Here is a 15,998-nt window from a genome sequence, read left to right as displayed (position 1 = left end):
TAGTTCAGCCAACTCATCAAACGTTCCAGGTATGGAGTTCTGTCTCGCTGTGTGAATACCGTTTGCAAACTCCGACAGCATATGACTGGAAAGCCATTTTGGTGGCATTTTGTGGCGCTCTTAGAGGGAGTTTTGATCAGGACCTCCCTTCACACACAGGCCTCTACCACCCGGAAAACAAAACACGAACACTCCGCGTACACGCCACAGCAAACTTAAGCTGACACAAACATTCACTTAGCACCCTTTGTCTTCTTTTAACACAAGACGACTCGCAAAGCTGTTCACCCTCAAAAGGGGCTACGGACACTGCTCCACGCATGCGTCAGCGGACTCGTGTGGTAAATTCTCGGCTTGCCAACATGGATGCGAAAAGCTTCCTTCGTCCCTGGGTGGGCTCGAACCACCATCCTTTCGGTTAACAGCCAAACGCGCTAGCTTATTGCACCACAGAGACTGGCGGTGTATGCTCCTATGGGTAACGGTCACAAAACAATTTGAAGCTGGCCGCGTCTCACAGGTTAACTGCAGCACTAGTCCTGCGTCAGCAAATTGAGGTCAAGAGAATGACACCTGCTGGGAGGGGCGAGAGAGAGCTAAAGGGGCACGCCCAACGTGGGGCTCGAACCCACGACCCTGAGATTAAGAGTCTCATGCTCTACCAACTGAGCTAGCCGGGCGAATGTAGTCAAATGATCAAGGCTGACTGCTGTTTTGATAAGTGCCAAACATTTCATGCGCAAAACGGAGCCTCGCTTCTCGCACAGGCTGACAAAACATGTCGCGGGTAAGGTTGGGGTAAAGCCTAGCGGTAGGCTTAGAGCAGGGGTGTCCCAACTCTATCCTGGAGGTTCCTTGTCCTGCCGAGCTTGGCTCCAAGCACAAAGAAACACACCTGAAGCTGCTGATCCCGCTCTCACCACGGAGACTAGAAACTTCCAGGCAGGTCTGATGGAGCTGGCTGGAGCGAAACTCTACCTGACAGGGGCCCTCCAGATTAAGAGTCTCATGCTCTACCGACTGAGCTAGCCGGGCGAATGTAGTCAAATGATCAAGGCTGACCGCTGTTTTGATAAGTGCCAAACATTTCATGCGCAAAACGGAGCCTCGCTTCTCGCACAGGCTGACAAAACATCTCGCGGGTAAGGTTGGGGTAAAGCCTAGCGGTAGGCTTGGAGCAGGGGTGTCCCAACTCTATCCTGGAGGTTCCTTGTTCTGCCGAGCTTGGCTCCAAGCACAAAGAAACACACCTGAAGCTGCTGATCCCGCTCTCACCACGGAGACTTGAAACTTCCAGGCAGGTCTGATGGAGCTGGCTGGAGCGAAACTGTACCTGACAGGGGCCCTCCAGATTAAGAGTCTCATGCTCTACCGACTAAGCTAGCCGGGCGAATGTAGTCAAATGATCAAGGCTGACCGCTGTTTTGATAAGTGCCAAACATTTCATGCGCAAAACGGAGCCTCGCTTCTCGCACAGGCTGACAAAACATCTCGCGGGTAAGGTTGGGGTAAAGCCTAGCGGTAGGCTTAGAGTAGGGGTGTCCCAACTCTATCCTGGAGGTTCCTTGTTCTGCCGAGCTTGGCTCCAAGCACAAAGAAACACACCTGAAGCTGCTGATCCCGCTCTCACCACGGAGACTAGAAACTTCCAGGCAGGTCTGATGGAGCTGGGTGGAGCGAAACTCTACCTGACAGGGGCACTCCAGGACAGAGTTTGGACACCCCTGGCTTAGAGTGTTCTCTGTTTGTTTTAGCCATGCCTGTTGCTGGGGAATACAGATTGAACGAGCAGAGCTTTTGTCCAACAGCCTGAAAGGCTATTAGTTCAGCCAACTCATCAAACGTTCCAGGTATGGAGTTCTGTCTCGCTGTGTGAATACCGTTTGCAAACTCCGACAGCATATGACTGGAAAGTCATTTTGGTGGCATTTTGTGGCGCTCTTAGAGAGAGTTTTGATCAGGACCTCCCTTCACACACAGGCCTCTACCACCTGGAAAACAAAACACGAACACTCTGCGTACACGCCACAGCAAACTTGAGCTGACACAAACATTCACTTAGCACCCTTTGTCTTCTTTTAACACAAGACGACTCGCAAAGCTGTTCACTCTCAAAAGGGGCTACGGACGCTGCTCCACGCATGCGTCAGCGGACACGTGTGCTAAATTCTGTTCTTGCCGACAAGGCTGTGAAAAGCTTCCTTCGTCCCTGGGTGGGCCCGAACCACCATCCTTTCGGTTAACAGCCGAACGCGCTAGGCTATTGCGCCACAGAGACTGGCGGTGTATGCTCCTATGGGTAACGGTCACAAAACAATTTGAAGCTGGCCGCGTCTCACAGGTTAACTGCAGCACTAGTCCTGTGTCAGCAAACTGAGGTCAAGAGAATGACACCCGTTGGGAGGGGCGAGAGAGAGCTAAATGGCACGCCCAACGTGCGGCTCGAACCCACGACCCTGAGATTAAGAGTCTCATGCTCTACCGACTGAGCTAGCCGGGCGAATGTAGTCAAATGATCAAGGCTGACCGCTGTTTTGATAAGTGCCAAACATTTCATGCGCAAAACGGAGCCTCGCTTCTCGCACAGGCTGACAAAACATCTCGCGGGTAAGGTTGGGGTAAAGCCTAGCGGTAGGCTTAGAGCAGGGGTGTCCCAACTCTATCCTGGAGGTTCCTTGTCCTGCCGAGCTTGGCTCCAAGCACAAAGAAACACACCTGAAGCTGCTGATCCCGCTCTCACCACGGAGACTAGAAACTTCCAGGCAGGTCTGATGGAGCTGGCTGGAGCGAAACTCTATCTGAAAGGGGCCCTCCAGGACAGAGTTTGGACACCCCTGGCTTAGAGTGTTCTCTGTTTGTTTTAGCAATGCCTGTTGCTGGGGAATACAGATTGAACGAGCAGAGCTCTTGTCCAACAGCCTGAAAGGCTATTAGTTCGGCCAAATCATCAAACGTTCCAGGTATGGAGTTCTGTCTCGCTGTGTAAATACCGTTTGCAAACTCCGACAGCATATGACTGGAAAGCCATTTTGGTGTCATTTTGTGGCGCTCTTAGAGAGAGTTTTGATCAGGACCTCCCTTCACACACAGGCCTCTACCACCCGGAAAACAAAACACGAACACTCCGCGTACACGCCACAGCAAACTTGAGCTGACACAAACATTCACTTAGCACCCTTTGTCTTCTTTTAACACAGGACGACTCGCAAAGCTGTTCATTCTCAAAAGGGGCTACGGACGCTGCTCCACGCATGCGTCAGCGGACACGTGTGCTAAATTCTGTTCTTGCAGACAAGGCTGTGAAAAGCTTCCTTCGTCCCTGGGTGGGCTCGAACCACCATCCTTTCGGTTAACAGCCGAAGACGCTAGCCTATTGCGCAACAGAGACTGGTGGTGTATGCTCCTATGGGTAAAGGTGACAAAAGAATTTGAAACTGGGCGCGTCTCATACGTTAGCTGCAGCACTAGTCCTGCGTCAGCAAACTGAGGTCAAGTGAATGACACCCGTTGGGAGGGGCGAGAGAGAGCCATTGGGCACGCCCAACGTGGGGCTCGAACCCACGACCCTGAGATTAAGAGTCTCATGCTCTACCGACTGAGCTAGCCGTGCGAATGTAGTCAAATGATCAAGGCTGACCGCTGTTTTGATAAGTGCCAAACAATTCATGCGCAAAACGGAGCCTCGCTTCTCACACAGGCTGACAAAACATCTCGCGGGTAAGGTTGGGGTAAAGCCTAGCGGTAGGCTTAGAGCAGGGGTGTCCCAACTCTATCCTGGAGGTTCCTTGTCCTGCCGAGCTTGGCTCCAAGCACAAAGAAACACACCTGAAGCTGCTGATCCCGCTCTCACCACGGAGACTAGAAACTTCCAGGCAGGTCTGATGGAGCTGGCTGGAGCGAAACTCTATCTGACAGGGGCCCTCCAGGACAGAGTTTGGACACCCCTGGCTTAGACTGTTCTCTGTTTGTTTTAGCCATGCCTGTTGCTGGGCAATACAGATTGAACGAGCAGAGCTCTTGTCCAACAGCCTGAAAGGCTATTAGTTCAGCCAACTCATCAAACGTTCCAGGTATGGAGTTCTGTCTCGCTGTGTGAATACCGTTTGCAAACTCCGACAGCATATGACTGGAAAGCCATTTTGGTGGCATTTTGTGGCGCTCTTAGAGAGTTTTGATCAGGACCTCCCTTCACACACAGGCCTCTACCACCCGGAAAACAAAACACGAACACTCCGCGTACACGCCACAGCAAACTTGAGCTGACACAAACATTCACTTAACACCCTTTGTCTTCTTTTAACACAAGACGACTCGCAAAGCTGTTCACTCTCAAAAGGGGCTACGGACGCTGCTCCACGCATGCGTCAGCGGACACGTGTGCTAAATTCTGTTCTTGCCGACAAGGCTGTGAAAAGCTTCCTTCGTCCCTGGGTGGGCTCAAACCACCATCCTTTCGGTTAACAGCCGAACGCGCTAGCCTATTGCGCCACAGAGACTGGCGGTGTATGCTCCTATGGGTAACAGTCACAAAACAATTTGAAGCTGGCCGCGTCTCACAGGTTAACTGCAGCACTAGTCCTGTGTCAGCAAACTGAGGTCAAGAGAATGACACCCGTTGGGAGGGGCGAGAGAGAGCTAAAGGGCACGCCCAACATGGGGCTTGAACCTACAACCCTGAGATTAAGAGTCTCATGCTCTACCGACTGAGCTAGCCGGGCGAATGTAGACAAATGATTAAGGCTGACCGCTGTTTTGATAATTGCCAAACATTCCATGCGCACAACGGAGCCTCGCTTCTCGCACAGGCTGACAAAACATCTCGCGGGTAAGTTTGGGGTAAAGCCTAGCGGTCGGCTTAGAGAAGGGGTGTCCCAACTCTATCCTGGAGGTTCCTTGTCCTGCCGAGCTTGGCTCCAAGCACAAAGAAACACACCTGAAGCTGCTGATCCCGCTCTCACCACGGAGACTAGAAACTTCCAGGCAGGTCTGATGGAGCTGGCTGGAGCGAAACTCTACCTGACAGGGGCCCTCCAGATTAAGAGTCTCATGCTCTACCGACTGAGCTAGCCGGGCGAATGTAGTCAAATGATCAAGGCTGACCGCTGTTTTGATAAGTGCCAAACATTTCATGCGCAAAACGGAGCCTTGCTTCTCGCACAGGCTGACAAAACATCTCGCGGGTAAAGTTAGGGTTAAGCCTAGCGGTAGGCTTAGAGCAGGGGTGTCCCAACTCTATCCTGGAGGTTCCTTGTCCTGCCGAGCTTGGCTCCAAGCACAAGGAAACACACCTGAAGCTGCTGATCCCACTCTCACCATGGAGACTAGAAACTTCCAGGCAGGTCTGATGGAGCTGGCTGGAGCGAAACTCTACCTGACAGGGGACGTCCAGGACAGAGTTTGGACACCCCTGGCTTAGACTTTTCTCTGTTTGTTTTAGCCATGCCTGTTGCTGGGGAATACAGATTGAACGAGCAGAGCTTTTGTCCAACAGCCTGAAAGGCTATTAGTTCAGCCAACTCATCAAACGTTCCAGGTATGGAGTTCTGTCTCGCTGTGTGAATACCGTTTGCAAACTCCGACAGCATATGACTGGAAAGCCATTTTGGTGGCATTTTGTGGCGCTCCTAGAGGGAGTTTTGATCAGGACCTCCCTTCACACATAGGCCTCTACCAGCCGGAAAACAAAACACGAACACTCCGCGTACACACCACAGCAAACTTGAGCTGACACAAACATTCACTTAGCACCCTTTGTCTTCTTTTACAGTTTTTCTCGATTGGTTTGGCTCATTTCTTGAAACCGAGATGACATTCTCAAAATAACATGGGCAAATCTCCAAACCACCTTGCAATTGTTCACAACAGAATGACATTTTTCATTGGTTTTATCAAATTGCAAATGCTTTAGTACATGTCTCAAGTGACTCTGTGCTTTTTTTCAAATGATTATGTACAAGTAGCTACAGTTAGCACAATGAGCCCACATTTAGCACATTTTCCAAATAAATAGATCTTGCTGGTCTAAACTGATTAGTTGATTTTTCAGTGAAATGGTTACTCTCTCCAAAACATATCAGCATGGTTTCATTGTGTAACTCATCATATGCACAATTGTCTGTTCAACTGTCAAAATTTGTCAAAGATATAATACCATGAAAGAATTTCTTGGAACATTTGATAAATTTATGACAGTACTTGACAATCAATCAGGTGAAATTAGAACTAACGAAGGAGCAGTTTCCCACATCTCAGATGACCAAGCAAACAGTTTGTTTAGTTACCTGACAGGTGTTGTCTATGATTATGACTGCTGCCAAAAGTATATAGACAGAGCTTGGCCCAGGGCCAGTTTCATTTGCAGTGTGAACATGGAAGCACCTCGCCAAGTACAACAGCAACTTCCTGCTCGAGGAAGAGGAGGAAGAAGAGGAAGAGGAGGAGTGAGAATGCGTGGAGGAATAGGGGGAAGAGGCCGAGGAGCACGGAGGCACCATGATGTCCCAGATGAAATCCGGGCCACCCTTATTGACCACGTTATAAACCATCGCCTCAGAATGGCAGAGGCAGGTCGCCGAGTGCAGCCTAATGTGCCTCGGTCTACAGTCTCCTCCATCATCCAAACCTTTCGCAGGGAAAACAGGTACAGAACTATTCTATTGAACTATTCAGTGTTGGTGTGTGTGTAGGCCTAGAGTACTGTAATATCTTCATGTGATGTTATATGATACTATAAAAATGACAAAGAAAAAAAAATGGAGAAAATACTGTGAATAGTATTCCAGTCACTGTGCAGTGCATCACACTTTTAGTACCATAAAACAGCAGTACAATTACATTGGTAACTCATTTTGTAACAAATTTACAGTGTTGACCTTTGACTTGTATGTCTAGGATTGGACGACAGCCTCAAGTGGGTGGCAGAAGAAAACTTCTAAATGAACAACAAGAACGAGAAATATGCAACATGGTCATTGCAAATAATGCCATCACACTGAGACCGATTCGTAATGCAATCCTTCTAGACAATGTAATGTTCCAAAATATAAACTCTATCAGCATCTCCACAATAGACCGGGTATTGAAGAAACATCAGATGACCATGAAACAGATTTACAGGGTACCATTTGAGAGAAACTCTGACAGAGTGAAAGAGCTGCGGTACCAGTATGTGCATGTAAGTCAACTACTGGTTGTCTATCATTGTAACACTATTACAGTAAGACATGGTTACCACTTTTTTTTGTTTTGCTTTATCCTTTTTACCTTCAGAATCCAGCTTTGTGTGACTAGAGCATTTTGCCTAGAAATTGTCTTCAGTTTTTCACTCCCTCTTTTTACAGTACTTTAGATCCTCCCTGCAGTATCTGTCTCTACTTGACTGATTAGATTTATTTTTATTCTATTGTAGAGAATAATGGCATTAGAAGGCAACGAAACCTCTCACATCCTAGTGTTCGTTGATGAAGCTGGCTTCAACCTGGCCAAAGGTCGAAGGCATGGCCATAACATCATTGGCCACCGAGCCACTGTGGATGTCCCAGGCCAGCGAGGAGCAAATATAACAATGTGTGCCGCTATATCAGAAAGAGGTGTGGCCACACACATTCCCAGTTTAGGGCCCTACAATACACAAAAGCTCCTCAATTTTTTGGACCACCTTTATACTGATCTGATCCCGGAAAATGAGAGAGGTGAAGAAGGACCTCAGCTACCACATTATGTCATTGTGTGGGATAATGTGAACTTCCACCGTGGCCCACGCATCAGAACCTGGTTCACCACCCATCCCCGGATGCTAATGGAGTTTCTTCCACCTTACTCTCCTTTCCTAAATCCAATTGAGGAGTTTTTTTCAGCTTGGAGGTGGAGGGTGTATGAGCATCAGGTTCAAGACCAGAGGGCCCTGCTGCATGCAATGGATGCTGCATGTGAGGACATCACAGGGGATCAATGTAGGGGATGGTTGAGACATTCACGCCGTTTCTTCCCTCGCTGCATCGCAAGAGAAAATATCCGTTGCGATGTGGATGAGAATTTATGGCCTAACAGAGAGCAGCGCGTCGATGGCCAGGAGGATGAGGATGGTGGCCAGGAAAGAGAGGGTGACAATGGCGACCACTGAAAATATTACTGTACTATAGTTCTGAAACTTTATTTACAGTATGGTAGGCTAGAGTTTTTTTTTGTTTTTTGTTTGTGTTTATAACTGTTCACATTTACAGAATCCTGTATATGTTTTCTTTTCACAGTATGTTCTCTAATGTTAACATTTCTTTGTACGAATAAAAATGTTTACAGTTTCCTTGAGTATGAGTGGTTTATTGGAGGCTGATTTTACTGTAAAATCTTTTAGTTTTATTCATAGTGGTATTCTGTTGCTAGACCTGTGCCTCAGTGACAAAACGTCTAAGCATTTTGACTTGTAGTGCTTAAACAATGCCAAAGGTATAATGCATTTTGGGGGCATTGACTATTTATATGAGAAGGATATTTAGTTTTGACACATGGATAAACTGTTTTGGGAGAGATATGAGCTTTTGCAGGGGATCCATGGTGTTGTGCTAAACCATCCAGGTTATTTTGACAAAAGCACTAAATGAATGCACATGTGCCAAGGCAATTGAGAAGGATCTGTGCTATTTTGACTGTACTGACCTTTTATATGGGAAAGGAATCTGCTTTTGAAGCATGGAAGAAGAGTTTGGGGAAAGATATTTGATTTTGCTAGTGAGCTATAATGTTGAGCAGAACTGTAAGACTGTTTGGCCAAATGACCTTATGGTTTTGAGAATGTCATCTCGGTTTCAAGAAATGAGCCAAACCAATCGAGAAAAACTGTAACACAAGACGACTCGCAAAGCTGTTCACCCTCAAAAGGGGTAACGGACACTGCTCCACGCATGCGTCAGCGGACACGTGTGCTAAATTTTCGGCTTGCCAACATGGCTGCGAAAAGCTTCCTTCGTCCCTGGGTGGGCTCGAACCACCATCGTTTCGGTTAACAGCCGAACGCGCTAGGCTATTGCGCCACAGAGACTAGCGGTGTATGCTCCTATGGGTAACGGTCACAAAACAATTTGAAGCTGGCCGCGTCTCACAGGTTAACCGCAGCACTAGTCCTGTGTCAGCAAACTGAGGTCAAGTGAATGACACCAGTTGGGAGGGACGAGAGAGAGCTAAAGGGCACACCCAACGTGGGGCTCGAACCCACGACCCTGAGATTAAGAGTCTCATGCTCTACCGACTGAGCTAGCCGGGCGAATGTAGTCAAATGATCAAGGCTGACCGCTGTTTTGATAAGTGCCAAACATTTAATGCGCAAAACGGAGCCTCGCTTCTCGCACAGGCTGACAAAACATCTCGTGGGTAAGGTTTGGGTAAAGCCTAGCGGTAGGCTTAGAGCAGGGGTGTCCCAACTCTATCCTGGAGGTTCCTTGTTCTGCCGAGCTTGACTCCAAGCACAAAGAAACACACCTGAAGCTGCTGATCCCGCTCTCACCACGGAGACTAGAAACATCCAGGCAGGTCTGATGGAGCTGGCTGGAGCGAAACTCTACCTGACAGGGGCCCTCCAGATTAAGAGTCTCATGCTCTACCGACTGAGCTAGCCGGGCGAATGTAGTCAAATGATCAAGGCTGACCGCTGTTTTGATAAGTGCCAAACATTTCATGCGCAAAGCGGAGCCTCGCTTCTCGCACAGGCTGACAAAACATCTCGCGGGTAAGGTTGGGGTAAAGCCTAGCGGTAGGCTTAGAGCAGGGGTGTCCCAACTCTATCCTGGAGGTTCCTTGTTCTGCCGAGCTTGGCTCCAAGCACAGAGAAACACACCTGAAGCTGCTGATCCCGCTCTCACCACGGAGACTATAAACTTCCAGGCAGGTCTGATGGAGCTGGCTGGAGCGAAACTCTACCTGACAGGGGCCCTCCAGGACAGAGTTTGGACACCCCTGGATTAGACTGTTCTCTGTTTGTTTTAGCCATGCCTGTTGCTGGGGAATACAGATTGAACGAGCAGAGTTCTTGTCCAACAGCCTGAAAGGCTATTAGTTCAGCCAACTCATCAAACGTTCCAGGTATGGAATTCTGTCTCGCTGTGTGAATACCGTTTGCAAACTCCGACAGCATATGACTGGAAAGCCATTTTGGTGGCATTTTGTGGCGCTCCTAGAGGGAGTTTTGATCAGGACCTCCCTTCACACACAGGCCTCTACCACCCGGAAAACAAAACACGAACACTCTGCGTACACGCCACAGCAAACTTGAGCTGACACAAACATTCACTTAGCACCCTTTGTCGTCTTTTAACACAAGACGACTCGCAAAGCTGTTCACTCTCAAAAGGGGCTACGGACGCTGCTCCACGCATGCGTCAGCAGACACGTGTGCTAAATTCTAGGCTTGCCGACATGGCTGTGAAAAGCTTCTTTCGTCCCTGGGTTGGCTCGAACCACCATCCTTTCGGTTAACAACCGAACGCGCTAGCCTATTGCTTCACAGAGACTGGTGGTGTATGCTCCTATGGGTAAAGGTGACAAAACAATTTGAAGCTGGCCTCATCTCACTGGTTAGCTGCAGCACTTGTCCTGCGTCAGCAAACTGAGGTCAAGAGAATGAAACCCGTTGGGAGGGGCGAGAGAGAAGTAAAGGGCACACCCAACGTGGGGCTCGAACCCACGACCCTGAGATTAAGAGTCTCATGCTCTACCGACTGAGCTAGCTGGGCGAATGTAGTCAAATGATCAAGGCTGACCGCTGTTTTGATAAGTTCCAAACATTTCATGCGCATAACGGAGCCTCGCTTCTCGCACAGGCTGACAAAACGTCTCGCGGGTAAGGTTGGGGTAAAGCCTAGCGGTAGGCTTAGAGCAGGGGTGTCCCAACCCTATCCTGGAGATTCCTTGTCCTGCCGAGCTTGGCTCCAAGCACAAAGAAACACACCTGAAGCTGCTGATCCCACTCTCACCACGGAGACTAGAAACTTCCAGGCAGGTCTGATGGAGCTGGCTGGAGCGAAACTCTACCTGACAGGGGCCCTCCAGATTAAGAGTCTCATGCTCTACCGACTGAGCTAGCCGGGCGAATGTAGTCAAGTGATCAAGGCTGACCGCTATTTTGATAAGTGCCAAACATTTCATGCGCAAAACGGAGCCTCGCTTCTCACACAGGCTGACAAAACATCTCGCGGGTAAGGTTGGGGTAAAGCCTAGCGGTAAGCTTAGAGCAGGGGTGTCCCAACTCTATCCTGGAGGTTCCTTGTCCTGCCGAGCTTGGCTCCAAGCACAAAGAAACACACCTGAAGCTGCTGATCCCGCTCTCACCACGGAGACTAGAAACTTCCAGGCAGGTCTGATGGAGCTGGCTGGAGCGAAACTCTACCTGACAGGGACCCTCCAGGACAGAGTTTGGACACCCCTGGCTTGGACTGTTCTCTGTTTGTTTTAGCCATGCCTGTTGCTGGGGAATACAGATTGAACGAGCAGAGCTCTTGTCCAACAGCCTGAAAGGCTATTAGTTCAGCCAACTCATCAAACGTTCCAGGTATGGAGTTCTGTCTCGCTGTGTGAATACCGTTTGCAAACTCCGACAGCATATGACTGGAAAGCCATTTTGGTGGCATTTTGTGGCGCTCCTAGAGGGAGTTTTGATCAGGACCTCCCTTCACACACAGGCCTCTACCACCCGGAAAACAAAACACGAACACTCTGCGTACACGCCACAGCAAACTTGAGCTGACACAAACATTCACTTAGCACCCTTTGTCGTCTTTTAACACAAGACGACTCGCAAAGCTGTTCACTCTCAAAAGGGGCTACGGACGCTGCTCCACGCATGCGTCAGCAGACACGTGTGCTAAATTCTAGGCTTGCCGACATGGCTGTGAAAAGCTTCTTTCGTCCCTGGGTTGGCTCGAACCACCATCCTTTCGGTTAACAACCGAACGCGCTAGCCTATTGCTTCACAGAGACTGGTGGTGTATGCTCCTATGGGTAAAGGTGACAAAACAATTTGAAGCTGGCCTCATCTCACTGGTTAGCTGCAGCACTTGTCCTGCGTCAGCAAACTGAGGTCAAGAGAATGAAACCCGTTGGGAGGGGCGAGAGAGAAGTAAAGGGCACACCCAACGTGGGGCTCGAACCCACGACCCTGAGATTAAGAGTCTCATGCTCTACCGACTGAGCTAGCTGGGCGAATGTAGTCAAATGATCAAGGCTGACCGCTGTTTTGATAAGTTCCAAACATTTCATGCGCATAACGGAGCCTCGCTTCTCGCACAGGCTGACAAAACGTCTCGCGGGTAAGGTTGGGGTAAAGCCTAGCGGTAGGCTTAGAGCAGGGGTGTCCCAACCCTATCCTGGAGATTCCTTGTCCTGCCGAGCTTGGCTCCAAGCACAAAGAAACACACCTGAAGCTGCTGATCCCACTCTCACCACGGAGACTAGAAACTTCCAGGCAGGTCTGATGGAGCTGGCTGGAGCGAAACTCTACCTGACAGGGGCCCTCCAGATTAAGAGTCTCATGCTCTACCGACTGAGCTAGCCGGGCGAATGTAGTCAAGTGATCAAGGCTGACCGCTATTTTGATAAGTGCCAAACATTTCATGCGCAAAACGGAGCCTCGCTTCTCACACAGGCTGACAAAACATCTCGCGGGTAAGGTTGGGGTAAAGCCTAGCGGTAAGCTTAGAGCAGGGGTGTCCCAACTCTATCCTGGAGGTTCCTTGTCCTGCCGAGCTTGGCTCCAAGCACAAAGAAACACACCTGAAGCTGCTGATCCCGCTCTCACCACGGAGACTAGAAACTTCCAGGCAGGTCTGATGGAGCTGGCTGGAGCGAAACTCTACCTGACAGGGACCCTCCAGGACAGAGTTTGGACACCCCTGGCTTGGACTGTTCTCTGTTTGTTTTAGCCATGCCTGTTGCTGGGGAATACAGATTGAACGAGCAGAGCTCTTGTCCAACAGCCTGAAAGGCTATTAGTTCAGCCAACTCATCAAACGTTCCAGGTATGGAGTTCTGTCTCGCTGTGTGAATACCATTTGCAAACTCTGACAGCATATGACTGGAAAGCCATTTTGGTGGCATTTTGTGGCGCTCCTAGAGGGAGTTTTGATCAGGACCTCCCTTCACACACAGGCCTCTACCACCCGGAAAACAAAACACGAACACTCCGCGTACACACCACAGCAAACTTGAGCTGACACAAACATTCACTTAGCACCCTTTGTCTTCTTTTAACACAAGACGACTCGCAAAGCTGTTCACCCTCAAAAGGGGCTACGGACACTGCTCCACGCATGCGTCAGCGGACACGTGTGCTAAATTCTCGGCTTGCCAACATGGCTGCGAAAAGCTTCCATCGTCCCTGGGTGGGCTCGAACCACCATCCTTTTGGTTAACAGCCGAACTCGCTAGCCTATTGCGCCATAGCGACTGGCGGTGTATGCTTCTATGGGTAACGGTCACAAAACAATTTGAAGCTGGCCGCGTCTCACAGGTTAACTGCAGCACTAGTCCTGTGTCAGCAAACTGAGGTCAAGGGAATGACACCCGTTGGGAGGGGCGAGAGAGAGCTAAAGGGTACGCCCAACGTGGGGCTCAAACCCACGACCCTGAGATTAAGAGTCTCATGCTCTACCGACTGAGCTAGCCGGGCGAATGTAGTCAAGTGATCAAGGCTGACCGCTATTTTGATAAGTGCCAAACATTTCATGCGCAAAACGGAGCCTCGCTTCTCACACAGGCTGACAAAACATCTCGCGGGTAAGGTTGGGGTAAAGCCTAGCGGTAAGCTTAGAGCAGGGGTGTCCCAACTCTATCCTGGAGGTTCCTTGTCCTGCCGAGCTTGGCTCCAAGCACAGAGAAACACACCTGAAGCTGCTGATCCCGCTCTCACCACGGAGACTAGAAACTTCCAGGCAGGTCTGATGGAGCTGGCTGGAGCGAAACTCTACCTGACAGGGACCCTCCAGGACAGAGTTTGGACACCCCTGGCTTGGACTGTTCTCTGTTTGTTTTAGCCATGCCTGTTGCTGGGGAATACAGATTGAACGAGCAGAGCTCTTGTCCAACAGCCTGAAAGGCTATTAGTTCAGCCAACTCATCAAACGTTCCAGGTATGGAGTTCTGTCTCGCTGTGTGAATACCATTTGCAAACTCTGACAGCATATGACTGGAAAGCCATTTTGGTGGCATTTTGTGGCGCTCCTAGAGGGAGTTTTGATCAGGACCTCCCTTCACACACAGGCCTCTACCACCCGGAAAACAAAACACGAACACTCCGCGTACACGCCACAGCAAACTTGAGCTGACACAAACATTCACTTAGCACCCTTTGTCTTCTTTTAACACAAGACGACTCGCAAAGCTGTTCACCCTCAAAAGGGGCTACGGACACTGCTCCACGCATGCGTCAGCGGACACGTGTGCTAAATTCTCGGCTTGCCAACATGGCTGCGAAAAGCTTCCATCGTCCCTGGGTGGGCTCGAACCACCATCCTTTTGGTTAACAGCCGAACGCGCTAGCCTATTGCGCCACAGCGACTGGCGGTGTATGCTTCTATGGGTAACGGTCACAAAACAATTTGAAGCTGGCCGCGTCTCACAGTTTAACTGCAGCACTAGTCCTGTGTCAGCAAACTGAGGTCAAGAGAATGACACCCGTTGGGAGGGGCGAGAGAGAGCTAAAGGGTACGCCCAACGTGGGGCTCAAACCCACGACCCTGAGATTAAGAGTCTCATGCTCTACCAACTGAGCTAGCCGGGCGAATGTAGTCAAATGATCAAGGCTGACCGCTGTTTTGATAAGTGCCAAACATTTCATGCGCAAAACGGAGCCTCGCTTCTCGCACAGGCTGACAAAACATCTCGCGGGTAAGGTTGGGGTAAAGCCTAGCGGTAGGCTTAGAGCAGGGGTGTCCCAACTCTATCCTGGAGGTTCCTTGTCCTGCCGAGCTTGGCTCCAAGCACAAAGAAACACACCTGAAGCTGATGATCCCACTCTCACCGTGGAGACTAGAAACTTCCAGGCAGGTCTGATGGAGCTGGCTGGAGCGAAACTCTACCTGACAGGGGCCCTCCAGGACAGAGTTTGGACACCCCTGGCTTGGACTGTTCTCGGTTTGTTTTAGCCATGCCTGTTGCTGGGGAATACAGATTGAACGAGCAGAGCTCTTGTCCAACAGCCTGAAAGGCTATTAGTTCAGCCAACTCATCAAACGTTCCAGGTATGGAGTTCTGTCTCGCTGTGTGAATACCATTTGCAAACTCTGACAGCATATGACTGGAAAGCCATTTTGGTGGCATTTTGTGGCGCTCCTAGAGGGAGTTTTGATCAGGACCTCCCTTCACACACAGGCCTCTACCACCCGGAAAACAAAACACGAACACTCCGCGTACACACCACAGCAAACTTGAGCTGACACAAACATTCACTTAGCACCCTTTGTCTTCTTTTAACACAAGACGACTCGCAAAGCTGTTCACCCTCAAAAGGGGCTACGGACACTGCTCCACGCATGCGTCAGCGGACACGTGTGCTAAATTCTCGGCTTGCCAACATGGCTGCGAAAAGCTTCCATCGTCCCTGGGTGGGCTCGAACCACCATCCTTTTGGTTAACAGCCGAACGCGCTAGCCTATTGCGCCATAGCGACTGGCGGTGTATGCTTCTATGGGTAACGGTCACAAAACAATTTGAAGCTGGCCGCGTCTCACAGTTTAACTGCAGCACTAGTCCTGTGTCAGCAAACTGAGGTCAAGAGAATGACACCCGTTGGGAGGGGCGAGAGAGAGCTAAAGGCTACGCCCAACGTGGGGCTCGAACCCACGACCCTGAGATTAAGAGTCTCATGCTCTACCGACTGAGCTAGCCGGGCGAATGTAGTCAAATGATCAAGGCTGACCGCTGTTTTGATAAGTGCCAAACATTTCATGCGCAAAACGGAGCCTCGCTTCTCGCACAGGCTGACAAAACATCTCGCGGGTAAGGTTGGGGTAAAG

General features: G+C 49.9%; 16 non-coding genes across 16 annotated transcripts; all 16 read right to left on the bottom strand.

The window, feature by feature from the left end:
• Nucleotides 1–383: 383 nt before the first annotated feature.
• Nucleotides 384–457, bottom strand: trnan-guu (transfer RNA asparagine (anticodon GUU)). The gene has a single exon. It is a non-coding gene; the product is annotated as a tRNA-Asn (tRNA).
• Nucleotides 458–607: 150 nt separating this feature from the next.
• On the bottom strand, nt 608–680 carry trnak-cuu (transfer RNA lysine (anticodon CUU)). Its single transcript has one exon. It is a non-coding gene; the product is annotated as a tRNA-Lys (tRNA).
• A 1,524-nt stretch (nt 681–2,204) lies between these two features.
• Nucleotides 2,205–2,278, bottom strand: trnan-guu (transfer RNA asparagine (anticodon GUU)). Its single transcript has one exon. It is a non-coding gene; the product is annotated as a tRNA-Asn (tRNA).
• A 149-nt stretch (nt 2,279–2,427) lies between these two features.
• Nucleotides 2,428–2,500, bottom strand: trnak-cuu (transfer RNA lysine (anticodon CUU)). Its single transcript has one exon. It is a non-coding gene; the product is annotated as a tRNA-Lys (tRNA).
• An 814-nt stretch (nt 2,501–3,314) lies between these two features.
• On the bottom strand, nt 3,315–3,388 carry trnan-guu (transfer RNA asparagine (anticodon GUU)). Its single transcript has one exon. It is a non-coding gene; the product is annotated as a tRNA-Asn (tRNA).
• A 149-nt stretch (nt 3,389–3,537) lies between these two features.
• Nucleotides 3,538–3,610, bottom strand: trnak-cuu (transfer RNA lysine (anticodon CUU)). The gene has a single exon. It is a non-coding gene; the product is annotated as a tRNA-Lys (tRNA).
• Nucleotides 3,611–4,422: 812 nt separating this feature from the next.
• Nucleotides 4,423–4,496, bottom strand: trnan-guu (transfer RNA asparagine (anticodon GUU)). The gene has a single exon. It is a non-coding gene; the product is annotated as a tRNA-Asn (tRNA).
• A 149-nt stretch (nt 4,497–4,645) lies between these two features.
• Nucleotides 4,646–4,718, bottom strand: trnak-cuu (transfer RNA lysine (anticodon CUU)). Its single transcript has one exon. It is a non-coding gene; the product is annotated as a tRNA-Lys (tRNA).
• A 4,245-nt stretch (nt 4,719–8,963) lies between these two features.
• On the bottom strand, nt 8,964–9,037 carry trnan-guu (transfer RNA asparagine (anticodon GUU)). The gene has a single exon. It is a non-coding gene; the product is annotated as a tRNA-Asn (tRNA).
• A 149-nt stretch (nt 9,038–9,186) lies between these two features.
• Nucleotides 9,187–9,259, bottom strand: trnak-cuu (transfer RNA lysine (anticodon CUU)). Its single transcript has one exon. It is a non-coding gene; the product is annotated as a tRNA-Lys (tRNA).
• A 1,392-nt stretch (nt 9,260–10,651) lies between these two features.
• trnak-cuu (transfer RNA lysine (anticodon CUU)) lies at nt 10,652–10,724 on the bottom strand. Its single transcript has one exon. It is a non-coding gene; the product is annotated as a tRNA-Lys (tRNA).
• Nucleotides 10,725–12,116: 1,392 nt separating this feature from the next.
• Nucleotides 12,117–12,189, bottom strand: trnak-cuu (transfer RNA lysine (anticodon CUU)). The gene has a single exon. It is a non-coding gene; the product is annotated as a tRNA-Lys (tRNA).
• Nucleotides 12,190–13,581: 1,392 nt separating this feature from the next.
• On the bottom strand, nt 13,582–13,654 carry trnak-cuu (transfer RNA lysine (anticodon CUU)). The gene has a single exon. It is a non-coding gene; the product is annotated as a tRNA-Lys (tRNA).
• Nucleotides 13,655–14,468: 814 nt separating this feature from the next.
• On the bottom strand, nt 14,469–14,542 carry trnan-guu (transfer RNA asparagine (anticodon GUU)). Its single transcript has one exon. It is a non-coding gene; the product is annotated as a tRNA-Asn (tRNA).
• A 149-nt stretch (nt 14,543–14,691) lies between these two features.
• Nucleotides 14,692–14,764, bottom strand: trnak-cuu (transfer RNA lysine (anticodon CUU)). The gene has a single exon. It is a non-coding gene; the product is annotated as a tRNA-Lys (tRNA).
• A 1,037-nt stretch (nt 14,765–15,801) lies between these two features.
• Nucleotides 15,802–15,874, bottom strand: trnak-cuu (transfer RNA lysine (anticodon CUU)). The gene has a single exon. It is a non-coding gene; the product is annotated as a tRNA-Lys (tRNA).
• Between the last annotated feature and the right edge of the window lie 124 nt (nt 15,875–15,998).

The sequence above is a fragment of the Carassius carassius genome, chromosome 1 (genome assembly GCF_963082965.1).
Source record: "Carassius carassius chromosome 1, fCarCar2.1, whole genome shotgun sequence".
Lineage (NCBI taxonomy): Eukaryota > Metazoa > Chordata > Actinopteri > Cypriniformes > Cyprinidae > Carassius > Carassius carassius.
This window is presented reverse-complemented; position numbering and strand designations above follow the sequence as displayed.